We start from the raw sequence: 26,752 nt of genomic DNA, 5'->3' as shown, positions 1-26,752 counted from the left end.
AGACAAAATGCATGTAAAACTGCTTTAGAGTCTTGTTGGAGAAATGTTTATTGAAGTGCCTTTTAAAAGAAAGGAACCTGATCTAAATGGAATAAAAACAAGCTTGCATTTTTTCCTCACAACTTTCCTACATATTCTGGCATCATTTTCATTCCATATAGTTCTGATTTCTGGACATCTGGGAGGTTAGAAAGGCCAGCTATACTCACTCGTCTGTTTATACATCGGACATAATCCTCACCATTCTGTACCATAATTGTATGTTTTTATGCCTGTTTCCCTAGAATACTGCAAAGATTAGAGAAGAGAATGTGTTTGTTTATTTTTGTGTCTCTAATGCCTTGAATAAATAAGATGTTCAATCACTGAGGTTAATGAGCGAATAGATTTACGTAACATAAATTATGCTGAGAGATTTCATCACTTGAGAATTAATAATGTTGAATTACTCTTGGAAAGCCACTCATTTTGACTTCTTGTATAACAACTAGTAAAACGTGAATGTTCTTGAAAGGAATTAAAAAAACATTTGAATATCTAAAAGATCATTTCCACTGCTGGCTTATTCTCAGGGAAATTAGAACACTTTAGGATAAAGAGTATCAAAGGTTCACAATATCCCTTTTCTTTCTTATTTTATAAATCTCTTTTCCACCTACTCATGGACATCAGGTGACTGTTTTGTTTTTAAAATGTTAAAACAGCAAAGGGAAATTTTATGTTAATAATAATCATTATATTCACAGGATAACTTGAATTCATACTTCTTCATGTTAGGTACTCTGAAAGATAAAAGATAATTCACATGTGATTATATTCATATATATATACTAGAGGATAAAGGTATAGATGTATATAAAACTATATCGTCTATCCGTCTATCTATCTATCTGGTATCATATATCTACATATAGTTTCATATGTATGTATTTTTTTTTTACCAGATACTGATTTATCTTGATTACGTATACAATAACATTATATAATTTAAATGACACTTTGAATTGAAGTAAATGAAAAATTTGGGGAAAATGGTAAGTAATGACATCTTTTTCCGTTTGGCCACTTGGGACCACTGATACGTTTTGCACATGTAGCCCCAGTCTTCATGTTTTCCCGTCCGCATTTAGTCCAGCTCGAGAAGGAGCAACACCCTGCTGTGGGAAGGGAGCCAACCTTGCAGTCAGATGTTCCTGGGCCTGAATTGCTCCGGCTCCACCGCTGAGAGGGCGAGAGTCCTTGGACAAATCACTTCACCTTTCCGATTCTCGCTCTCGCCATGTGTCCAATGCGGATGAGACCCCGCCCACATCTTCACACGTGTCGCCTATCAAGCCCGCAGTAAATACTAGTATGCAGGCTCTCACTTCCTCACCCCTAAATCTCTTTCAACGATATACAGAAATCCCTTTGAATCCATTGCCTGAGATCATGTTGAAAAAACAAAACCCCAGAACCTTCCCTTATATAAGTTCCCCAAACCATACGTAGGCAATAATGCCTAGAACGTATTACTAAGACGTAAGAACCAATCACAACGTTTGTTCATACCGGTAGGTTGAATCTCAAGTTGGCTGCCTCCAGCTGGCTATCTGCTGAAACACTTTATGCTTTTATAAGGGTGAATCCAGAGTGCACTGAGTAATGCATAATAAAATTAGTTTGGGGAGAAAGGAACCAAGTTTAAAAGAAAAAAAAGAGAGAGAGAGAGAGAGAGAGGGGGGACAGATAAGCACAGTAAAATAATCTCCAATGACTTCATTGTGAAGTAATGACTTTTACCAAATAACTGCATTGTAGTTTTATCTTTCCAACCAAGATTGTGTTAATGCTCTAAAATTAAATCTCTTGTGAAAGTTATCTGGAATTTCTCAACAAGTTTTTAAAGGGGTTTTATTTTTTCATTGGAGGTCATGCCTCAAGAATTTGTAGGAATTCCGCCTGGAAAGTAATAATCAGTGGAAACTGGCAGTCAAAGCTAATTTATATTACTCTTCCAGATAAAAATTCCTTCCGTCTTAGACCTGCATTTCAAAAAAGATTATTATCACTCTGGAGAGAATACATCAGTGTAGAAAAAAGAGAAGAATGACCTCAAGGGTGTCTTTGCTGCCTCTGTGCAACTCCAGGTCTGCTTCTTTTTAAAACTCCCTTTTGAATCCTCTCCTCTGAACTGTGTTGAGGCGATTCAAAGCAAGAGTCTGTCAGAGGTATGCTCGAGGAGCACTCTCGAAATGATGTTCCCTAATGTGCCTGCTGTGGGAGTTCATGACACGTCTTGGGTGGTGGGGAAAGGGAGGACAGAAGGAAGATGGGGGAGACAGACGTTCAGCACCATGACCAAGAGGAGGGAGGTGCTTTTTACATGGCGGTATATTCTCACTCCCTTAGTAGCTAGAGGGATTGGTTTTTCTCAATCAGACTCTTCTTCCTTCTTTTAGCTGTGGTGGTGTTTTCATACATATGACACATTCATGAGGGAGCGTGCTTAATGGAAAAGCCTTCGCTATTTTTAATGGCAGACCTAAATCCAAACCTCAGGTCCTTCGCTTACTACCTCCTCCGCTTACAAGTTATTTAAACTTTCTGAGCCTAAGTCTCCATACCTATAAAATTCATAGAATATTTAGGAATTGACTAGATGTTATATGTAAATCACTCAGCTTGGCATTTGGTCAGTACCAAAGAAAAATTTGTTGGAAGAACAAATGAGCAAATGAATATTAGTTCCTTCTACCTTCTCCACCCCATCCACAGACTTTGGGATGTTAATCCAATGTGGATAACCTGGAGTCCATTCAACAATCTGATCAATGAAGTACAAAAACACTACCACTCGCTTTGGTAATTCTGGAAATTGAAGTCATCAGATATTTTTGAATCAATACCAACTAAAATCCACAAAAGAGATATGCCAAATCATGAATTCACCGACTGAGCTACCCAGGCGCCCCTACCAAATCATGAATTATATGACTAGAGTAAGCATTCAGAAGCCCCAACCATGTCTCAAGACTAGGAGGCTAAAAAGAACTTTTAAAGGCCATTTTTTGATTCATAGTATTTCAGTCTGAGATACTGCCAAAAACATACATGGCATCAAAATCCAAAGGCCTGCCTTTCCTATCACCCAGATATGTGTAATGAATGGGTCAGACCTACCCACCTTCCAGCGTTCAACAGGCCAAAATTGAACAGAGGAAGCATTCCATTTACTAAGAATTCAATCACTCTTATTGAAATATTTCAGCAGTTGAACTGAAACTTGCTAGCATCATAAATACAGTTTGTACAATTCCAAAAAGCATATATTTGGGACAAGGCCATTGTTAATCCTATGTGGTTTTTCAGTGGGTAGGTAATTCTTTAACAGTAGAAACAGAAGACAGATTTGCTTCCAATTGTGAGCTCATTCCTAAGGTCACAACTGAAAGCTGAAAGAGAAACGGAGTCCAAAATAAACATCAGTTTGGACTATAAAGCATTTCTCTCTGAGGGTGCCCAGGTTTATATGAAGGAATTCCACCTCAAACAAGGAGAAATTTAACTCACTTTTCCCAGTTATTAGTGGCCATGTCTAGTGTCTGCCTGTTCACCCTGATCCATTCTCCAACCTCCAATCCATTTTCTTAAGACCCTGGCTTAAGAACCACGTGAACCCAGAGTTCTTGTAACTCTGTGCACTTTGGTTGCTCTAGAAGGGTAAAAAATAAGGTTATAAACTATCTGTAGGAACAGTCGCTAACATGGTTGGCCAGAAAAGCTCAGTAAGAATGCCAAAAAGTTTAATTTGTTGTAACCTATGATTTCTTAGTAAATATTAACTAATGTTAGAAGTATGCATGGATTTACTTCCCTAGGCTGTTTGAGCCTTTTAACTCATAATTTTTTAAAACAAAGCAAAAAAAAAATTAAATAACCTTCGAAAGTGACTCATAAAGGAAGGGTGTTTGGTTTGTGTCCCTCACCTCCTCCAAGCTACCCATCTTCAGAGTGATTTTTTTTTTTCATGAGCTTGTCCCTTTCGCTTATGTGCCTGGTTGATGGATAATTCCCTCTGCAGGTGCCTCTAGAATCCTGAGTGCTTAACCCTTTGGTAAGTAACTAACTGTGCACCAAGGCAGTCACTTTCATTACCCTTTACTTGGGTTATGACTGCCAACTGGGTGCCCAGTCATGCTAAGACTGAAGACTTTACCCATGTGTAGTCTCCCAGGAGCTCTTCACAGGATCATGACTGGGATGTGAACCAGAAACCTACATGTTCCCTGGCCACAAAAGGCATCTTCCTGGCCCAAGCTACTGAAGCTCAGCTGATCTGCAAACAGCTCAGTAGACTCAGTAGACTGAGTTCTTAAAAATTATTATTTCTTTATGATTACTTATTCATGTATTTTCAGAATGCCAGATGCCACTCTCCTTGTATCTCAAAGACACAGAACTACTTTAGAATTTGGCAAATTCTAAATGCATGTACGCATTATTTATCATATATTGATTTCACCAACTATATGCCAGTTGGAGAAATGAGGGCGAGGGCACACTAAAAAAGAGGCAAAAGCAACTTTAAAGGCAAGAAAGGCTACCTGATATGGTGCAGAAAATGAACAGGTCAGTGAGGCTGGAGCTCAGCATCCATTCACTGGAGAAAAAGGGTATCACTGGGGACTAGAAAGCTGGGGAATTTGGGGGGGGGCGGTCCTCAGAAGACCCATTGCAATGATCTTCCAAATACCATGGGTTTTGGACTTGATTCTGAAAGCCAGAAGAGAACTAAAAGAATCACCTGATGAGATTTGTAACGTGAAATGATAGTGCAGTTTGGGAAATAACTAGAGATGAGGGATAGACCGAGGACAAGGAAGCAGGCAGTGGGGAGGCCCTGAGTTAAGGCAGTGAAGACAAGGTGAAGAGAATGGAACTTAAAATGACCACATGACACATCTCTTTGGGGACAGACATATTTTCTGGTAATGAATGTTGATTAAAACAGAGGGTCTCAGAGCTGGGAGGTTGTAACTCTCCTTTAAGTACTGAATTTATAACTGTATCTCTCTTTGCTAATGCATGACCTCAAAGCTAAATCCAGATCATATCAAATCAAACAAATTCACAACAGTGTTCTCGTGTGGGAGATGTAGGAGGGAGTGTAAAAATAGAAAGACACCATCTCTGCCCTCAGAGATTTCATAAACTAGTTCAATGATTCTGAGTGGTTACGTGCTGTGAATAATTGTGAAGTGAGCCATAATTAAAAACTTTTAAAGGGCAATGTAAGGCAGCATATGTAAATGTCTAGTAGTCGTGGTGATAAATGTTATAATGATAATTAACATTTTTTGAGCTCTTTCTTTGATTCACTCATTTCATGGATTATCTCATATAATCTTTAGGAAAAAAGAAAATGTACTATTTTCTTCACTCTTGTGAAATAAGCTAAGGGCATGGGTAAGTTAAGAAACTCACTTGCAGGGGCACCTGGGTGGCTCAATCAGCTGAGTATTGGAATCGTGATTACAGCTCAAGTCAGGATCCCAGGGTTGTGGGATCGAGCCCGTGCTGTGCATGGAGCCTGCTTAGGATTCTCTCTCTCCCTCACCCTCTGCCTGTCTCCCCTGCCCTCTCTCTCTCTCTCTAAAATTAAAAAAAAGAAGGAGAAGAAGAAGAGAAGAAGAAGAAGAAGAAGAAGAAGAAGAAGAAGAAGAAGAAAAGAAAGCAACTCACCTGCAACCACACAGCTGTAAGTGCAAAGGGCCAGTGTGAACACAGTTTTGTGACAGACACTGTGGTGTGCTGGCCAGAGTTTCTTTCAGGACCAAAGAAGGCACTCATTTCCCCTAAAGCAGGGACCTCCGGGCCTTGTCCTTGGCTGAAAGGAGCTGCCTCACCTAAGGTGTAGCTGGGCTGGGGTGGGGGTGGGGTATACGATTGCCTCAATTGGAAAACTCTGAAAAAGTCCTCCCAGACTCAGAGCTTCCAGAAGGATTGGCTGAAGCCTCTGTAGCAACTGCGTTGCAGTTCAACTTCTCCCTCTGTACAGTATTACTTTCTCTCCTCCCTCAAAGGTACTGATCCCAAGAACAGTTCAGTAAACCTCTTTGTGTTGTGAGAACCCGCACTGCGAGAAAGCTTGACTCCAATGCCTGTGTGCTTAAGTACCAAGCCACGGAGTAGAGCAGTTATCACAAAGAGTCTCCACCAGATGTGAAGGAAGGGTAGATTTTGGAAGACAAGAATTAGGTGCTTCAGGCACAAGGAACAATGGGAAAAAAGAAAGCATACCTGAAAAACAATGACTACATCAGTCTGACAAGAATAGGGGTCCCTGTTGTTATTAGAGGTAAGTAATGGAGGGCTATGCTCAAGCTGCTTCTCGGACACTGTAGTCAGGAGCTTCTTTCTTATTCTCTTCTTGATGAAGAGCAGGGGACTGATATGATGTCAATGCTATTTTAAGAAAATGAACCAGGCATCTGTGGACAGATGCAACAGAATGAGAACCAGACACGAGTGACACTTAATGTTAAAAATCCATAAGGGCTCTTGGCTAACTGGATACAGGGAGTCAGGAAAGAGTAGAAATCATGGAGATTTGGAGTCTGGGTGAAAGGGAGAAAAGCAGGTTTCCTTCTAGAGAAATGTTGCATGTTTGCCCTCTTTAGGACATCTTCACGGTGGAGTTAATACGGATGTGACTGGCTGAGTTTGAGGACGTCTTCCGCTTATCAAACTGTTCATCAAAATTCTTCTCTTTCATGAAATGTTACTTCATTAAACTTCTCCAGCAAACTCTCCATTTTAATGGTGGTTGAAAAAAAGAAGACATTGAGAAAATAGTTGAGCTGCTTAGGGGTTAATCTGCAGCTTGGGTATTTTCCCAAGAATCAGTGCCACAGAGCACGCTGCTCTGTGATGGGCAAGGGATATATGAAGGCTGAAAGAGCTCGGAAGACACAACAGAAAAGTCGGACCTCCATAGGGCAAGACAAGTTTTTATCCTTTTGTCCAAGGGCGAAATCTCTGCTTTAACCTTAGGTTTTTCTTAACTGCAGATGCCATATTTGCAATGCAATCTTCTTCAATAGGTACTAATTCTGATATACAGAGTATTAAGGTGCCTAAGCTGTTAGTTTCTCTGTATGCACGAGTCTAGTGGCTCAGTCATGATCGGTTACTAATCACGTGGTGAAATCAAGTAGGACAGACTTTATACAAAAACGCTGTTTTGTGTTTTGTGATCAGCCTTCCAAAGACAGGCTCTTTCTGGCTTTCAGCCACAGGAAGCAAGATGTTTCACTTCAATGTGAATTCCTGATTCCATATTTAAATAAAATAACAAAACATGTGACTGATGGGGAAAACAATGACTCCAGTGATATGATCGCACTAAATTGCAGAACTTGGGGAAGGGAGAAAGATGGCGGGGGGGAGAGACTATATTTTCAACTGTGAACCAGAGTGTAATAATTAAAATTGTTAAGTTTGGATAACAGAATTGTTTTATTCCAACCTCTTTTATGTAATATCAGAATCAAGCCATTGTTGGTGGACCCTATACCTTCCTATTTTTGTTCTCCTCTGCCTCCTCTGTTTTTTTTTTTTTTTCTTTTTCAACTTTTGTATAGTTTACTAAGACCAGAAATGTCAAAACTCTGTGGAGAACAGCTGTTCTCATTTCTGGCTCTTCTGCTGAGGGAATGCTCAGAATCTCCTAAAAGAGCTCATCTCCTATGGGCTGTTCCACCCTAGATGTAAACTAGATGACTGATATTTTTTTTAGTCTGACAAAGTGATGGTCAGAGGCAATGGGCCTACATACCCTCATCAGTGAATTTATAAGATAAAAATTATTTGGGCCCAGAGCTCCAAAGTGGCAGAACTCTCAAGAAGTCCCCATGCCCGGGGCCTCTGGGATATTAACAAGACATTCACAATTCAGGCCTTTTGGGTGGAGTCAGAGAAAACCAGATGACTCTTACCCCAAGAAGCCTCCTCTGAAACCCCATCTGCCAGTCTAGGTCAAACGTTGGGTGCCCAGGAAGCCTTTCTGTCAGCATGCAACTATAAAATAAGTATTTTTATAATACCTTCCTTATGTAATCCCAACCCCCCAGTAGATGAAGAGAGAGGATGTGCCTCATTCAGCATTGTAGTCATCGTGTCTGGCCATGTATAGCACACTTCAAGGGCTCACTGAATTTCCTAAAGATGTAGTTTTTAATTGATCTGGATACAGCTAGAAGAGAGTTAGAAGGTGCGAAAGAAATGGCATGCTGGGGAATTGAAGAGTGTAGAGGGGCCTGGTTTTTGAATTTCTGTCTTGAGACTATGAGAAAACAGTGCCCTACAGGCTCCCGGGGCACCAGCAGGGGAGCGTAGAGACAGTGCCTAAAGTGCCCGTTGCTCAGACAGACAGACAGACAGAATGCTCAAGTTCAGCTCTTCCTAAACCATTTTACTGGTTTTCAAGTAGTGTGGGGGAGGACTCAGCAATTCCTACTTGCTCCCAATGGGGCATGTGTCACTGTTGAGAATCTGGGACCACCATAAGGGAAAACCATGGTTAGTGGAAAAGTCTTCCATGGTGGAAGGCTAGGACAGACTACCTGGATGGGGGAACCAAAATAAAGTCACACCAAGACCTCAGGAGGCCAACACTGCCAGGAGAGGTGAAGAAGTCAGCGAGGAGGAAACTGGACCCTAATTAGCTCAAATGTGGGGATCAGGAACCAGCAGCAGAAGGTGGTGTCAGGAGAGACAAGGGCATTGCTATGGTACCACAGGAGCAAGAGGCCAGTTCCGGAGCTCACGCAGGCCTTCAGCACACACCCCGGCACCTTCTTACATGGAGCAAGGACAGTGGCAAGAAAGGTGTTCATAAGAATCTGGGATGTGTAAACTATTTCAGTGATCGTATTAACTACAACCAGTCTTGAGAAAACAAAATCAAGCAAACTTGTTTCGGGGGAAAGCTTTATTCTCCAACGCCGCTACCAGTGGGTGGAGATTTTTAATGACAATGAGAGCATTTTGTCACAAAATCAGGAAGCTGCATTTCCCCGGCACATATAAATGGAATGGGAGGAGATTTGTAACCCTGCAACAGATATGTTTAATTTATAATCTGAGTATATAAAAGAAAAAGACTTGGCTTCAGTTGGAACCTAATTGGAGCGCTAAGAGGCTAAGGGAGAACTCTTATCTTTGAGTGGGGGTACAGTGATAGCGTCATCATCTTTACCTCCAGTCTCACCAAGGATCAGGAGACCTGGTGAAGCCTGAATATTAGGGAAGGAGTGGGTTAATGCATAACCCATAGAACATAATAAACATTCTTACTATTCCGATAGAAGAATCATTAGGGAAGTCAGATGTTAAATGTTCCCCACGGTACAATGTGGAGAATATTGAGAGTTGGCACTTACCTCCACATATTTGTATGCTTTTTTGCCTCTTTCATCTCCAGATAATACAAACAAATAAACCAAAATGAATACCCAGAAGACTCAAATCCTAAATGGCAATATCTGGATTAGAGATCATTTGGTCTTGTATTACATAAGGGACTGAGAATTTATCCAATATGTAAAGATTATTTGAGTATTTTCCTTTCTCTTTTTTTTGATACCATATATCACTGTATTAAATAATATATTAAATACAATTATCTGACACTTACTATATGCCAGTACTGTTTTGGGCATTTTATACAAGTTTACTTAGTTGGTCAACAGCTGCATGAAGTAGGTGCTATTAATTCCCCAGATTATAGATAAGATAACAAAAAAACAAAAAGGATATCAAGCAGCTTGGCTTTATAGCCAGTAAGTAATGGATGTGGAATTTGATGTCATGTTTTCTACTATAGACTGTGTGCTTAACTCCTGTACCATATTGCCCCATGGCTAGAGCAATCCAACAAAACTTTGTCAGTACCTACCACGTGCAAGGTGCCTTGAAGAATACAAAAATAACTCACACAGCTATGGTTAGAGGTAAGATGCAAACTCTAGAAGCAAACACTCTAGAAGGAGAAACAAAATGTATGTACAAATGACATGTTACAAGAGAGCCACAGAATGTTCAATTCTTCTCCTCCCCCTTCTTCCTCCTCCTCCTCCTCTCCGTCTCCCCACTTCGTCTCCTCCTCCTCTTCCTCCTCCTCTTTCTTCTCCTTCTCCTTCTTCCCCTTCTTCCTCTTCTTCTCCTTCTTCCCCTCCTTCCCCTTCTTCCCCCCTTCCCCTCTTTCCCCTCCTCCTTCTCCTCCTCCTCCTTTCTCTTCTTCTTCTTCTTCTTCTTCTTCTTCTTCTTCTTCTTCTTCTTCTTCTTCTTCTTCTTCTTCCCCTCCTCCTCCTCCTCCTTCTTCTTCTTCTCCTCCTCCTCCTCCTCCTCCTCCTCCTCCCCTCTTCCTCCTCCTCCTCCTTCTTCACCTTCTTCTCTTCCTCCTCCTCCTCCTCTCCTCTTTCTTCTTCTTCTTCTTCTTCTTCTTCTTCTTCTTCTTCTTCTTCTTCTTCTTCCTCTTCAGGCATGAGAAACAAGGCACCACACCTGAGTATTTTGACAAGTTCTAGCAAGAAAACAAAATGACCTGTGACTTCTCCTTGGTAGATGTCTCTCAAGCATCTGGCATTAGCGAGCAGAGCCAAGCTCGCCAGCAGCTCCCCCTGAACCTCAGAGTCCGTGGGCATGGAGGATTTGGGATCAGCAGCGTTGGCCCAAGATGCTATTTCTCATTCCATTAAAGAAGAGTTGATGAATACACATATTCCTCCAAAGTGAAGCCGGGTGGCCAAGTGATTTCAGTATCAGAGAGATTCACTTGGCTTTAAACCCAAGTTTGGTCACTTAATCGTGTCATCTTGGGAAAGTTTATTTAACTCTTCTGAACCACAGATTCTTCATTTGTAAAACGAATAGAACACGAGTTATTGTGGGAATTAAGGAAAACAATGCCCTTGAAAGCTCTTGACAACACCAAGAACTTGAGAGAAAGAAAAACAGCTAAAACAGAATGTGAATGAGGACTGAGTGCTTCTTTCTCGAACTAAAGACTCTTCACTCAACACAAGCCTTCTCTCTGACCACTCCTACATTCTGCGGCCTATTGGCTTATAGGTATAGACTTTTTTTTCTGCACGTGATGCATTATTTTCTGGAGCTAGCTTCTTTGCCCCGTTTTCTCCATTAATCTGCAAAATCCTTAGGCACAAGGACTGTGCATTCTATTTCTTTTATTTTCTCTTCCCAACGTACCTAATAAAAACTCTCCCCACAGAGCCTGCCTTCTGTGATAAGAATACAAATACGTGGCACTTGGCAATTCTCAGCGCTACACCCTGCGCTTTACAATTTACAGATTAATTTCACGCGTATCGCCTTATTTAATCTCGCCACACCTCTCGTGGCCTTTCTTGCTTCTCAAATCACGGTGACTGGGCGGTTGCACAGATTCAGTTATGATCGGGTTTCAGCATTAAGCATGGACTCTGATACTTATCGATTTTTCTTGGTCACCGCCTTCTTGTCTCTAGCTTTGTGCCCTCTGAAATGGATCTCACTTTCACACCCCCAGGCCCTGTACCTCCCTAAGAAACAAACAGCCAAAGAAAACAAAGAGTAGCGTGTGCCAATGGTCTCGCGCCCTCTCTCCCTCCAAGGAAAACGGCCTACGTTTATCAGCCAGACTCTTTAAGGCATTAACATTTTCTCACCAATGCAAGCAAAATGATTTAAATGAGGGTGTGCGTAATGGCATTTTATAACGAATGCAGTATTTTAAAAGCGTACGTTGACTTCAAAGCTTAATTTTACTAAAATTCTCACAAATCAAAGTGAATGTGATCTTAAAATTTTTATCTGGCAGCCATCTGCGCTGGCATCTGCTTAGCATGGGGTAGCAACGTAAATAATTCTGAAAAATGGTTCTGTAGACCAGTTAGCTCTCTGCTCAACCAGCTACATTATTTACAGACAGGGGAGACTGGAAGGTGTGAGAAGCGGGTGCTTATTATTCCTCCTCATCTTTATCCCTGCGTCCAGGAGAAGAGAGGATTACTGGTGTTCTCCGGTGCAAAACTGAGGCCAGTAGCCGGTCTCCAGAAGTTACGAAGTCAGACATCTGAGCCTTATACATCACAGAGCAAAATGAACAAGTGGATACAGTGTGTTTTTCTCTCATTTTGTGCCCCTCCTTACCAACTCCTAACTTCCATTCTTTTGCAGGTTCATTCAGCAAAGCAGGTGAATGTGGGAAAGGCGGAAGGAACCCACTACAGAGAAGTATCCCAAAACAGGGGGAGGAGGGCCGTGGAAATGTGGATGGAGAGCCAGAACTACCACACATAGGACAGGCAAGGCTTTATGGAGCAAAAGACAAGAGGTGTTTTCCTGGAGCTGCATGTCGCCTGCGCAGGCAAAGGAGTGGATGCTTTTCTGCATTCATGATGGAGCTTCACTTCTTGGTGGATTCTGACCAATGAGCTGAGGTGCCAGTGTCCCAGGTCTGTGTAGTATGACGTCTGGGGGCTTTGTTTTCACTCGGGGAAGAGAGAAAATCCTCAGGTTCAGAGCATTGTGCAGAAGGAAGCTGCAAAGTCCAGAGAGAAGGCGTTTTAAGCAAAAACCCCTTTGATGTTTTCTCGTAGCCACCGTGAGGGACCCTAGCATAAGCCACGGATATGGAACTGATTGTTTACGTGTCATATGAACAAAGAGAGTATGTCGCTTGTTTTGAAAGTTTACCCAGAGTTTGGCTCTGATCAGAGTTGAGATTCAGCTGGCATTAGCTTGTGAAGATATTAGAATATGTCCTTGCCTGTTGATATATAGCTCCTGCTTCTAGCTCCTCAAATGATTTCCAGGGTTTAGGATTCCCCAATTTGTTACTTCAGGTGAGGCCACTAGCTACAGGTCTCATACACCAGGCCCCCTTCCCTGCTCCCTGGGGCAGGAGACAGCACCTCTGGGAGTTGTACAGACACCCCAGTGGGCAAACCCCCGGTGGACATGTGGCCTCTGAGCTTCAGCTATCTGGCTGTTTGTGGGAACCGTAATCTTCCAAATGCATTCTGCTGGTTGGTTTGTATGTGTGTGTGTATATCTGTATCTGCCTATCTGTCTATCTCTCTTCTCTATCTATTATCTATCTATCTATCTAAAGAGATGATATTCATATACCATGAAATTGACCATTTTATTTTTTACTTTTTACTTTTTTATTTTTTGGATCATTTTAAAGTTTATAATTCAGTGATATTTAGTACACGCACTCACAGTGTTGTGCAAGTACCAGATCTATCTAGCTCCAAAACAATTTTTCACCCCAAAGAAAACCTCGACCCAATAGGTAGTCACTGCCCATTTTACTCTCTCCCCATCACCTAGAAACTACCAAACTACTTTCTGTCCATATGGACTTGTGTATTCTAGACATTTCATATAAATGGAATTATACAACGTACAGCCCCCTTTTTTTTTTGTCTGATTTCTTTTGCTTAGCATGTATTCAAGGCTCATCCATGTTACAACTGGTATTAGTACCTCATTCCTTTTTGTTGCTGAATAAATTGAGCAACCAAGCTGTCTGGTTTCCAGTCCAGACCAAGCTGCCTGGGTTCCAACATCTACTCACTTATGTACTAACTGTGGGCCAACGCAAGGTCTTCGATGTCTCCTTGATAACAATTTTCCCCATCTGTAAAATGGAGATAAGAGTAGCCCCTGACGTACGGGGATGTGGTGGTATTAAATCAGTTAAAATATAAAAAAAAATTAAGAACAGTGCTGAATAGGTATTCAGTACATGTATAATTGTTCTTATTCATTTTTGTGAACCCGATGAAAATGGCAGCATGTTCGTTGGGGTTATCTGCTCTCTAGTGGTTCTGATAACTAGGCCTCCTGCTCATTCAGCCTTGAGAACAATTTTATTCTGAGTCTCCATTATCTGACGAGTGCCCAGACACAGAGCATGTATGTTCCCCACTGCATTGTCACTCTTCTGATATTATGAATGAGATATTACCTTCTGACAAGATGTTTTCTGATATGATTGAGATAATGAGATAAAATTGATCTTGATCTTGACTCCTGGTACTCAATGAGTAAATCATTACCCACAGATCACACATGAAGCCATATAAACTTTTGCTTAAAAATATACTGGGATGGGGGTGCCTGGGTGGCTCAGTCGGTTGAGCGTCCTATCAGGTCACGATCTCGCAGTTTGTGAGTTCAAGCCCTGCGTCGGGCTCTGTGCTGACAGCGGGAGCCTAGAGCCTGCTTCGGATTCTGTGTCTCCCTCTCTCTCTGCCCCTCCCCTGCTCACACTCTGTCTCTCAATAATAAATAAATGTTTAAAAAAACGCTTTAAAAAATATATACTGGGATGTACAAGGTAATCTGTCTCTCAATAATAAATGTTAAAAAAAACGCTTTAAAAATATATACTGGGATGTACAAGGTAATTTGAAGATTGAACTACACTACCATTCCCAACAAATATTTTTGCCTCTCTTCTGCCCAAAGGCTTATAAAAGGCAATTGTCAATCACTACAAAACCTCTTCTTAAAAAGTTTTGTTTTGATTTTGAACTATTGTATCATTAATTTTATTTTAACCGGAGTAATCAGTGTAGAATTTAAAATTCAAATAGCACAAAACAGCTAACAATGAAAAATGGATGTTTTCACTTTCCATTCTTTTCTACACCTGAGTCCTACTTCTAGAGGCAAATCTTCAATTTCTCTGTTTCTTCTTTGCCTTTAATTCCATGTTCTAAAATAATGCATGCCCTGTTTTTCCATTGATAATTTTAGGTATGGATTACAAGGATTTAGATCTCTCTCTCTTAGCTTTCCTTAACACTATCTCCCAACCAAGTTAGGCCAGAATTTATGATCGTATCAACAGTAGAGTTACCCTCACAAATGACATGCAAACGAGCACGTCCTATGGTCATTTCCTTGTGGTGTTGTACCAGGTCCTGGAACCAGGCTCTGGAACTAGACTGCTCAGTTATAATCCCAGCTCTGTCATTTGCCAGACAGGTAACATTGGGCAAATTACTCACCTTGTGCTACCACATATTAATTTTTTTAATGTTTATTTTTGAGAGAGAGACAGAGTGTGAGTGGGGGAGGGGCAGAGAGAGAGGGAGACAGAATCCAAAGCAGGCTCCAGGCTCCAAGCTGTCAGCACAGAGCCAGACGTGGGGCTCAAACTCACAAGCTGTGAGATCATGACTTGAGCTGAAGTCGGCCGCCCAACAGACTGAGCCACCCAGGTACCCCTCATATTAATTATTTTCCAGTCATCCCAATATCTCCGCCACAAGACTGTCGATAATCCATTCACTGAAACAGATGAGTCCCATCTCCCCACTGCTCCCCTCTTTCTTGGAGCCCCACTTCCTTCCTTCCTTGCAGGTGGGTCATTTGCCAGACCTGTCCGCAGTCACCCTGATGCTCCTCTCCAGCTCTCTCCTCTGCTAAGGAGTAATTGTGGCATCTTCTTTCTTGGTTTACCCTGTGGTTTTGCTGAAACCTTTTCACTGATAGCTTCCTGAGAAAGAATAGAAAGGAAGGTGGGGTATTTGTTTTGTGTTTTTACCATTTCCTGCATGACAAAATTATTTTAAAAAGCAAATGTCTTATCCTTATAATTGATAGTTTGGAAGGAAATAGAATTCTAGGTTGAAACACATTATCACTCAGAACTTTTCAGGCCTTGTTCCAGTCTTCTAAGATTCAGTTGCTATTAAGAAACCAAAGACCATTCTTGCATATTTGACTGTTTCCCTCCTCTCTTTTGGAAGCTTCTAGAATCTCTTTCCAATTTCAAGTGTCCTCAATTTTTTCATGACCTACCTGAGGTTTTGTCTTTTTTCACTCATTGCACTAACTACATCCCTGTGCCTTTTCAATAGGGAGACACACAAGTTTCAGTTCTGGAAATTTATTTATTTATTTATTTATTTATTTATTTATTTATTTATTTATTTTTAAATTTTTTTTTCAACGTTTATTTATTTTTGGGACAGAGAGAGACAGAGCATGAACGGGGGAGGGGCAGAGAGAGAGGGAGACACAGAATCAGAAACAGGCTCCAGGCTCTGAGCCATCAGCCCAGAGCCCGATGCGGGGCTCGAACTCCCGAACCACGAGATCGTGACCTGGCTGAAGTCGGACGCTCAACCCACTGCGCCACCCAGGCGCCCCTGGTTCTGGAAATTTAAAAAAAAATTGCTTCTTTGATAATATCTTCCCTTCATTTTTTCCCCTTCTCTTTATAGAGCTCTTAATTATTAGCTGTTAAACTCTGGAGACAGATTCCTTATTTTTTCTTATCTTTTCCCTCCCTTTTCCTTTTTTTCTTTTAATTTTGTTCTACTTTTGAAAGTTCCTTAACCCTTACAAACTTCTATTTAATTTTTAGTTTCAGTTTTTGTATTTAATAAATAAGAATTATTTCTTGTTCTCTGATCCTTTTTGAAAAGTGACCTGTATCTATATTATGGATTGAATTTTATTTTCACGTCTTTAATATATTATAATTTTTTTTAAGTTTACTTTTGATTTCTGTATTGACTCTGATCCATCTAGGTCCTCTTTGTCTATCTGAGTTTTATTTGCTTATTTTGTTTGTTTTGGTCTTTATGTCTCTGGTTCTTGTCTGTTCATTTATATGTAAGAATGAGCTGCTCAAACAATGCTGGTACTGAATGCGTAAGGGGGGTGGTAATTGACAGGGACCACTGTAGGTCCTTGGTGGCTGGATGACCTACCCTTTCCATTGAGGAGCACAGAATGCTTACCTAGAAACTTTTTTTCTGTGGTTATCCAGGAAAAAAATCAACTTCTGCCAGAAATGGAGCAAGAGGGTAGGTGTAGAGGGAGCAGCATGGGTTTGACAACTGAGAAAACTATAAACCCTAGAAGCAGATAGAGAAAGAGTAGCTGAGGGAAGGCCATTCCCAGCATTGTTTTTCTTGATTCCCTCCATTAAGAACCTCCCTTGTTTGGTTTCTCCAGAGTATAATCCTCTGGTCCCATCCATCCATCCATCCATCCATCCATTCATCCTTTCATCCATCTGGTTTGTGTGTGTGTGTGTGTGTGTGTTGTTGTTGTTGTTGTTGTTGGGAGAGTGGTTTAATAGTAGCTACGTGTTTGTATGGGGTGCAGGCAGAGACCGGGATCCATATCTTCCCCTAAATTCCGTCCTCTGCTGAACCTAAATCATTCAAATTCTGAGCCTTTCTGGGGTTTTGCAGAGTGAATTAGCTCACTTCTTATTTCTCTGGTTGACAGGTGCTTAGATTTTCCATTCTGTTTTTCCGTTTACATCTACCCTTTTCCAGTTTTCAAAAATGTATCAAAATCTTTTATCCATTACTGTCTTTTTCCACTGGTTCTCCTTATGTTTATGAACTAATAATTTCCTCTGCTCCTTATCCTCCTCCTCTTCTTCTTCTTCCATTTCTCCTCCTTCTTCTTCTTCTGCTTCTTCTTCTTCTTCTTCTTCTTCTCACTGGGATAGGCATGAGGAGAGGCACTACTGGCACTACTGGCACTACTGGCACTACTGGACCAAGGTGGGGGAAAGAAGGATGGTGTTAAATGCATGTGTCTGTCCACTAGTTATCTGGCTGCCTGACAAAAAGAAAAGATGCTAGGTATGTTTTTTGTCCTATGAGTCAAACGGTCAGGTCCTTCCTGATCAGGAGATCTTAGTGGAATATCACTTCAACCACCCTAGGTAGTTCCTATAAAATTAAGTAATAAAATCTCATTTACCTTGTAAGTATTTGACTTTTTAAAATGTTGGAATCCCTTTGCAGAGGGTCCTCAAAATGGTGAATTGAGATTTTGTTAAGTTGGCAAGAAATTGATGGATATGAGAGTAGATTGTGTTCGTCACTATTTGTGATTTGATGCTATGGAAACCAACTTGTGTGCTCTTCTGAGATGAAACATATCCATTGTTCAGAATGTATAATGTAGTAATTAGCAACTTCTTAACATGATTCCAATAACTGTAAAAAATTAGTCATTTTCCCTTCATCTTCTTTCTGTATACATCTCAGGAAAATAGGAAAAATCGTAGTTTCACAGGAAGAATAAAATGCAGCTTCAAATCTTGGAAAAGAAGATGTCCACTTGTCTAAACATGCTGTCATAAAGATATTAGGGGTAATAATATTATGATAATAGCTTTTATTTATGGAGTGACCAGTTCAAGTATTTTGCTAAATTTCAAAAATATCTTTTTTAGGCATCAAAAAGCCTTATGTAATAGGTATTATCTACATGTTTACATGTGGAAATGAGGCTCAGAAAAGTTATGAGGCTCAGTGAAGGTCCAGAAGGGATTTGGACGACAGCCTGAACTTCCCTAAATCCTACGTACTCCATGTTGCAGTAGGGAGTGATGAAAAGGACATTCATTCATCAACTTTTGAAAAATTGTTGGTGATTTCCCTTAGGAATCATCTGTCTCCATAGCATTCGTTCTCTTCTGCCACTTAACCTCAGGGAACGAAGTTAAGATATTTGGTGTATTTGTAACCAGATTTTCAAATATCTTGAGCTCTCTTTAAGGTGTAAGCTTATCTGCAATTTCTTCTTTCTCATTTTGGGGGGGGGGGTCTGGTGTGATTTTTAGACATGGCTAGGGAGATTTTGGAGTTATTTCCTACATCTCTGATGAAAATCTGATTTGAAAAGTCTCCATTTGAAGAAAGTATAAATCTCACTGCGAAAAATCCTCTCAACTTTGGTTTTCTCCACACATTTGAAAATACCATTCATGGCAGGATGGCTATGCTGCAATTCAACCAACATCCTATAAAGAAATTCAACTTGTCAAAACTGACTTGTTAAATAACCTTGGAACTGCTATCTGAATAACAAACTAGATCCGAACTTGGATAACAAACTTCAGTTTTATGGGTCTTCCAATGACCTCATTGTTATAACAAATGAGTACATCAGGTTTCCTTATCCATCAGGAAAGTCCTACACTCTGTGTGTCAGATGACTCAGAAAACACACAAATGTCTCCCATGCTGAAAGATAAGCAAGTTCTGGATTTTCTCCATCTAGCGTCCCTTACAGCTATACATCAAAGCAACATCATCTCCAAGTCAGGTCCTGACTCCCCAGCGTGTACTTCTCAGTCCATCTGGGCATCAGACCCCTAACTTCACAGAAAGCCTCCTTCCTTTCTTTTCTTTTCAGAAATATGCTATATGTACCGGCATGTAGTCATATAGGAGCATCAGTAACACTATGCAATCCTGTCCCTTTCAGGGATCCACCCCCCATCGCCCCCCTTCACCGTCCTCTCCTGACTACAGTTGGAATACTGCCCAGATTCAAGGATGTCATCTCAACAAGCAGTATCTCCCAGCTGCCATGAGGGGAGGTGAAGACACACGAGCTCTTCATTGCCTTCCCAAGGCTGTATTGAGAAAAGGCAGTCAAGTGAGAATACTCTTGACATGGGATTCCTGGAAAGGCCCTACCAGCCATACCCCCTTTCAGGACTGTACCTCCTTCTCACGCTCTCGACTTAACCTGAGGACTTCCAATCCCCACCACTTCCACAGATATTTGGCAATGTCTGGAGACACATTCGATAATCATAACTGGGATAGGCGTGAGGAGAGGCACTACTGGTGTCTAGTGGGTAGAGGCTAGGGATGTTGTTCAATACCCTATGACACTCAGAACAGTTTCCATAACAAAGAATTGTTTTGGGGGCTCCTGGGTGGCTCAGTTGGTTGAGCGTCTGACTTTAACTCAGGCCATGATCTCCCGGTTCGTGAGTTCGAGCCCCGCGTCAGGCTCTGTGCCGACAGCTCAGGGCCTGGAGCCTGCTTTGGATTCTGTGTCTCCCTGTCTTCTTCCCTGCTCACACTCTGTCTCTCTCTCTCAAAAATAAATAAAGATTAAAAAAATTAAAAAAAAACAAAGAATTGTCTTGCCCCAAACATCAATAGTGCAGAGGTTAAAAACCCAATCCTAGGCTCAGAGGCAAGTAGACAAAATGTCAGGTGTCATATCTTCTGTCCCAATCCACAAATCGTTTATTAAGTGCTTTTTATGTGGCAAAGATTGTGCTCAATATCAAAGGAGACAAAAAGGAAGTTCACAAGTTAGAGAAGAAATAAAGAATGGTGGGGCAAGAGCCCTGACTTAGGCACCAGACTCCCTGGGTTCAAACTCCGACTCTATCACTTATGAATTGTGTGGAATTTGGCAAATTTCTCTTTGAGCATCATTTTTCTTATCTGTAAAATACCTCCGAACAGTATTTTGGATATTACAAGCTTGTGGTAATGTTTAAATGAATTATAATATATATATAGAAGTGCTTTGAAAAGGCCTGCCATCTAGTAAGCTCCCCCACCCCACACATAGCCTTCTCACCACTTAAGGTGCCTGGAACACATTAGGAGTCTCTGAAATACAAAGAGTCCCGGTTCCCCTACAAAGGGATGAAACTCAGCAGCAACGGGGTTAATGGAGAAGATCATAGGGTTATGTTATGTTCTAGTTCTGACCTTGTCGAGAGCCTTGGCAAAATGACTTACATAGTCCTGGCCTCTATTTCCTTATGGCAGAATGGGGATGTCAGCACCTGCAAAATCACAAGCTTGCCAGAAGGATAAAATGAGATAATAAATGTGAAAACTATTTAAAAATGTATTATCCCAGATTTGAACTTTGAGAATAATGTTTATTGTTATATATTTTACATCTTCTTGCATTCCCACATCTCTTCTAAAACTTAAAAACAAAAAGAATTATCCCTCTCCTTGAAAACAATCAAACTGGAAAAGCTTAACTTATTTGAGGGCCCCCAAATTTGTTTCTGGACAGAAGCCAATCAACTGAAATAATTTTCTAAGCTTTGCTAGGATATTTTCAAAAATCGCAGTGCTGATTCTCTGATTTTAAGAGATGAGGTTAGATATAACATATCAATTACTTAAGCCAATTAGTTCAATACCTTCAGGTGAACAATCATCTGCACATGAGGCATCTCGTGAGTGACAGTCAAACCAAGTAAATAGCATCAGACACAGCAGGTGTTTGAAGCCTTAGGCAGACTCTGTTGTTTTGTTTTCCAGTTTCTGAGCCTAAAATGTGGTGCTCCCCCTACATCTCTTAGTTCTGACTGCAGCTGGTGGATCGTAGTGTAACATCCTGACTTGAACCCCCTCTGCTTCTCCTCTCACTTCCTGTTTGTGTCCTCTGTGTGGAACCAGGCCCAGGTTTAGACAAACAAAATGATTTCTAAATCCACAGCCTTGTTCTCCGTCTCTCTCTCCTAAGCACATGCTGTTTTCTGTGATCTGTGACCAAGGGAACACTTTAGCTACACCCCATTTACAACACAAAAACTTACCTACCATAATCAAGGAATAGTCTCAGCTCTAGGGGAAAGGAGCCGTCAAAATGCATCACGATGGACACGTGTCCACCTTGTAAAGCTCTCAGTAGAAATACATAGGAAGAGTGCATGACCCCTTGTGAAATTAATTGTCCAAACTGGGGATTACAGAGGATTAGGAGGGAGTAAATCTACGCTGTGCTGTGCTGTCACTGCTCTGTCAGGACAGAAAGAGCCCTGTTTTCAAGCACCGGTGCCTTTCTCAGATGTTAGGTTTGTTTTCACCAACTCCTTATACCAACAGTTGAAACCCTCCAGTTCACTTTTTTGGTCATCGTAGTTCATTTTCTCTTGGACCTGGACAGGAACGAATATGCGAGTCATCGGGGTGATTTCACAAGTTGGTGGTGCAATGTGGTATTGATGTGATAAAAGCCATTCACCCCCAACACCACCATTGGGACAATGACAAGGGTGAGACACTTCAAATTCTATTCCTGAACTCTTGTAATTCATAGTGAAGTCTGCCACGTCCTGTATACATCCTTTGGGGAATTTCCACCTTCACCCACCCTTTCTTTACTCCTTTTTGCAAATCAAAGTCCATGTGTCATGCAGAAGTGAGACTGACCAACTTTCCCATCCAATGTACAGCATGATCCCCACTCAAAGCAAAATCAATCTTTGTCATTCTCCCCAGAGGCCTTTAAGACTGTATTACTATGTGTGTGCAAATATGGTAATTTGCACACAGCCCCACCCCCAGTGGCAAGACAGGGCTCTGCCCTCAGGGGCAAGAAAGAAGCTAAGCCACGTGATCTAAGTCCACCAACCAAAGTTTCCATTAGGATGCTGGAAGGGTTTTTGCTCAAATTGCCCTGTGGCTGACTCAATTCTGTGTCTTCAACAATGGATGCTTTTATAAAGAACATGTTACTGGATTTTTGGTTTTCTGAATCCACTGCAAAGGTAAAAATTGATTTCCTTCGCTGCTTTTTCTTAATTCCAAATAATGCTGTGAATACTGTTGCCACCTCAATGAGCAGGAAGACCATAATTTACCAGATGTGAGGCTATTAGCCCTTCATTTCCTGAAGCAATGAATTAGCAACTCTTTTTCCCTGTCACGGAAAATTGTCACCAAAACAGTCCAAGACACAATGGCAAATCCAATTAATGTTTTGTTCCTTCAAGAGGACCCGGCCTAAAAATGAATTGACTGAGTGAGAGGAAAATTGGAGAGGAAATTACTCTCAGTTCCAAAGGGGAGGGGGGAGGGTGGGGCTGCATTAATAATTTAATGTTACATATACCGCATCACAAATGTTTCAAAAAATTACAGAAGGATTACCCTTTTCTACTAGTCAAGATGAAAAATCACGGATGATATCTTTGATTTTGCTTGCTCCAATTTTCTGGAAGAAAAAACTTCTATGTCTCTTTTGAAAAAACAACAGCAGAAAGGTGAAGTTCAAGGGTTCAAGACTGTTTTAGTTGGAGTGGTGTTTGGGGGACAAAGAGTAAAGCTAGAGTCTGGAAACTTGAACTTTAAGATGAGCTTAATACTTTTAATTTGTGTTTTATTTTATATTTCATATTATATCCAATTTTCTGTGAATAACTTAATGTTTATGATGGTTAATAACTTGAGATGGAACATACATTTTGTTTACCTGTAGCTTCCCTTAATAGATAGTACATTCTTGACCTACTCTATAGAAATACCCTTAAGATTTACGTAGATTTATAATCTGCTGTTAGAAGAAAATGTTCTCTGAAATTGACTTTGCTATTTTCACTTAGTGAAATAATGGAAAATGGATAATGGAAAATGTACTTAAAATTTGATGAGAATAATGTAGATTAGAGTGAGCACAATGTAGTCCATGTTTCCAAATACATAGAAAATTATGGATATATTTCCCTTGTTTGTGCATTTAGTTGATAATCATTTCTAAATTATATGAGATTACACTGGAGATGTTTAAGGGGTGAAGGACAGCCCTTGTCCTTGAGGAACTTGGGACCTGGTGGAGAGACTAGAGGGGTGTCCCCGAAGCATGTGGAAAATAATTATCAGGCAGCACACAGAAGAGCAGGGCCAGTGTAGTAGCTACAGACATTGAAGTCAAGGACATGTGAAATGAGGAAAACTTGCTGTGGCCTAAGAACAGTCAGGAAAGTCTTGATTTCTTCCCTAAGAAATTTCCCAAAGTAAGGAAGAGAAAAGTGGGTGGAGGTAGGAAAGGAGAGGAAAATTGAGAATATACACTGAACACCATCTCTGAAAATCCTAATATCTTCCTTTAGATTTATGCACAGTTTCTCATGAGATTGAAGGGGCAATGAGAATTATTTAGAAGAAGTAGCTTTTATTGATGAAACAACATTGAAGAAAAGAGAGTTACTCTTTGAAGAATAGTATATAAAACTCATAATAATAAAATCATTTGTCAAAGCCTGAAATACGAGGTGAGCATATGAACTTTTAAAGAGTCTTTATGGATCATCTTACATGAAAATGTTAAGGAAAATACATCCCTTTGTTGGCTCTTGAAGATGATGAATCCTTGAAATGAAATATAGGAAACAGAACTCACTTCCTAAAACATGCCAATTCCACTTAGATCCTAAAAGATGCAAAAGTAGGTCTTTCACGCTTCAAGTTTTCTTCAGGTAAACGGTGAGGTAAATGGCCACATTTTCTATTTGTAATTTCAGGGTCTCCTCCTGGGCCCCAGTCTCACCTCCTGCATGAATTAGTCAGGCTGTTGTTCCTCTACATAAGCAGTGACCATTCCCCTCTGTATGCATATGGCATTGCTGGTTTCAGTGCCTGGAGTTATTGACTCTGCTGTCGCATTGTATTGCATTTTCATTCAGAATCCTTCGAGATCTGGTTCAAATTCGATATCCAAGTTCTTCCCCGTCCCTTTTCAGCCAGCTAGTCAGCAACACTTCTAAAACACATCCAAAAAGCCCTGTGAGAAGTATAGAAAGGGAGGAGGGGAATATATAGCTCTCGCTTACAGAGAAACAATTCTGTTCGAAGTGAAAAAACTTATAAAGGGAAGACTACTTTGGAACACGTGTCCAGCAGCACAACATGAGCCCCAAGGAAGAGCATAAATACTGAAGGAATTAGCTTATTCATTTGGAACTGAAAATGTCCCACCTCCTTGGTCATTAGCCATTTAAATCTATCAATCACACCAGTCAATTGAATCTTCCTTAGCTGTCATCATCATCAGGTGCCTAAGGAAAACACAAATAAATCAAAGTCAACACACTTTTATTTATTTATTCGGAGTTTAGGGGGAAAATGATATCACAATGTAAGTCCTGATTATGAATGAAGTATATTGAAAAAGTCTTACATCAAAAACTGTGTGTTGGCAGTTCCACATGACATCATATGATAGATACAAGAAGGATTTTATGTTGACACAAACTACTATTTTATTGCAGTTGTAGCAAATAAGTTAAGTCTCCTCTTAAGGACTTTAACAAATGTTTACCTTTTCTAGGCAATTACTTAACTTTCCAATTATCCAGAAAGTGAGCTCATGTGGACAGCAAAACACACTAAATGATCTGAACACATGGCATTAAAACTCAGAGAACTTTTGTTCTTTGTTTGTTTGCTTGTTAATATTGAATAAGGAGGTACAGACTTGACCTTAAGCATTTTTTTTAATTACAAAGCTTCTTCTTTTATTTGAAACGAGCTGTACACTCTGCTCTCATAATCCATCCACCCATTTAAAAGCAGGTTTTCAACTGCCACAGTCATTAAACTCTAGCAACCTGGGAAAAGACATAGCTATACTATTTTCACATGTTTAAACTATCCAGAATTGATTTTTGTCTGTTTGTTTTCATTCCTGGGAGAATTGGTTGCCTGTGGTCACCAAGGCATTCTCCCTAGGATTCCATCATTGCTCTTGGTAGAATTTTCATTCTTTAGAACATTGCGAACGTAATCAGTACTGTCTTGTTGCCCATATTACTTGATCAAGGTCAAGTTGGATATAGAGTCATTTATGGATCTTTTTTACTAATCTCTTTTCCAAAAACATATAGAACCCCTTATTCAAAGATACGCATCAGAACATCAGGATGAAAGAGGGCTCCACGATTTCATTTGTATTTACTGTAAGATCTAGGAATCTGGGTTCATGGATTGAGATCTATTCCAGCCTCCTGGAGCACTGATGCACCTACTAGGCATTTAGGTTCCTGATACTAGAGTTTTCTCTGGAATCTTTCAAGATAATCTCTTTTTCTTTGACTTTCAATAGTTCAGCTATGGTGTGTCTAGGTAAAAATCTCTTTGGGATTTGTTTAGTTTCTCAGATCCATTGATAAATGTTTTTCATCAAGTTTGGGATATTTTCAGCCAGTTGTTTCTTCAAATATTTGCTATGTCCTTTTCTTTCTCTTTCCCACTGGGATTCCCCATTACACACAGGATTATTATGATTGATAGTGACACATGGGTCTCAGGATTTGTTTAATGTGTCTTCAATTGTTTTTCTTTCTGTTTTCCAGATTGGATAAAATTTTTTGATCCATTTTCAAGTTCACTAACTCTTTCTTCATTCATGGCAAATCTGCTGTGGAATCGATCTCGTGAATATTTTGTTTTGGTGGTTGTATTTTTCAACTCTAGAAGTTTCGTCTGGTACTTTTTAATAGATTTGACTTCCTTATCAGTGTTCCCTCTGTACTGAATCATTATTAGCATATTTTCTGTTCTTTAAAAAGTTTTTGAACATTATATAATAGATGCTTTGAAGTCTTTATCTACTAAATCCAACTTATAGGGCTTCACAGAGTCCGTTTTCATTGACTGCTTCTTTTTCTCCCTGAGTATTAGTCTTATTTTTCTGCTTTTTGCATGTTTTATTATTTTTTATTGAAAATTGGACATTTTAATTTTTTTATGTTTATTTTATTTTTGAGAGAGACAGAGAGACAGAGCATGAGTGAAGGAGAGACAGAGAGAGAGGGAGACACAGGATATGAAGGAGGCTCCAGGCTCTGAGCTGTCAGCACAGAGCCTGATGTGGGACTCAAGCTCACGAACTGTGAGATCATGACCTGAGCTGAAGTCGGCACTCAACTGACTGAACCACCCACGTATCCCTTGGACAGTTTAGATAATATAACAACTCTTGTTCTAATTTTATTTTTATCCTGGGTTTTTCTGTTGTTGCTGGGGTTTTTTGCTTACTTTCCCTTTTATTTTATTTTAAAAAATGAACTAATCTAGGCTTAATCTGCAGAAACTATCATCCCTGCAGTGTATGGCTACTGATGTCTCTTCTCAGAGTTTAAAAAATATATATA

General features: G+C 40.3%; 3 long non-coding RNA genes across 3 annotated transcripts; 1 reads left to right on the top strand and 2 right to left on the bottom strand.

Moving 5' to 3' along the window:
• Positions 1–30: 30 nt before the first annotated feature.
• LOC109495754 lies at positions 31–1,496 on the bottom strand. Its single transcript, XR_002151409.3, has 2 exons — positions 1,177–1,496; positions 31–782 (listed from the first exon to the last, which is right to left on the bottom strand). It is a non-coding gene; the product is annotated as an uncharacterized LOC109495754 (long non-coding RNA).
• A 9,015-nt stretch (positions 1,497–10,511) lies between these two features.
• LOC109495753 lies at positions 10,512–19,850 on the top strand. The gene is made up of 3 exons (XR_002151408.2): positions 10,512–11,115; positions 12,223–12,500; positions 19,312–19,850. It is a non-coding gene; the product is annotated as an uncharacterized LOC109495753 (long non-coding RNA).
• Positions 19,851–23,773: 3,923 nt separating this feature from the next.
• On the bottom strand, positions 23,774–25,522 carry LOC109495465. Its single transcript, XR_002150871.3, has 3 exons — positions 24,778–25,522; positions 24,576–24,655; positions 23,774–24,360 (listed from the first exon to the last, which is right to left on the bottom strand). It is a non-coding gene; the product is annotated as an uncharacterized LOC109495465 (long non-coding RNA).
• Positions 25,523–26,752: the final 1,230 nt, after the last annotated feature.

This window comes from Felis catus, chromosome F1 (assembly GCF_018350175.1).
Source record: "Felis catus isolate Fca126 chromosome F1, F.catus_Fca126_mat1.0, whole genome shotgun sequence".
In the NCBI taxonomy this organism is placed as follows: domain Eukaryota; kingdom Metazoa; phylum Chordata; class Mammalia; order Carnivora; family Felidae; genus Felis; species Felis catus.
Note: the sequence above shows the minus strand (reverse complement) of the source record. Positions and strands in the feature narration are given on the sequence as shown.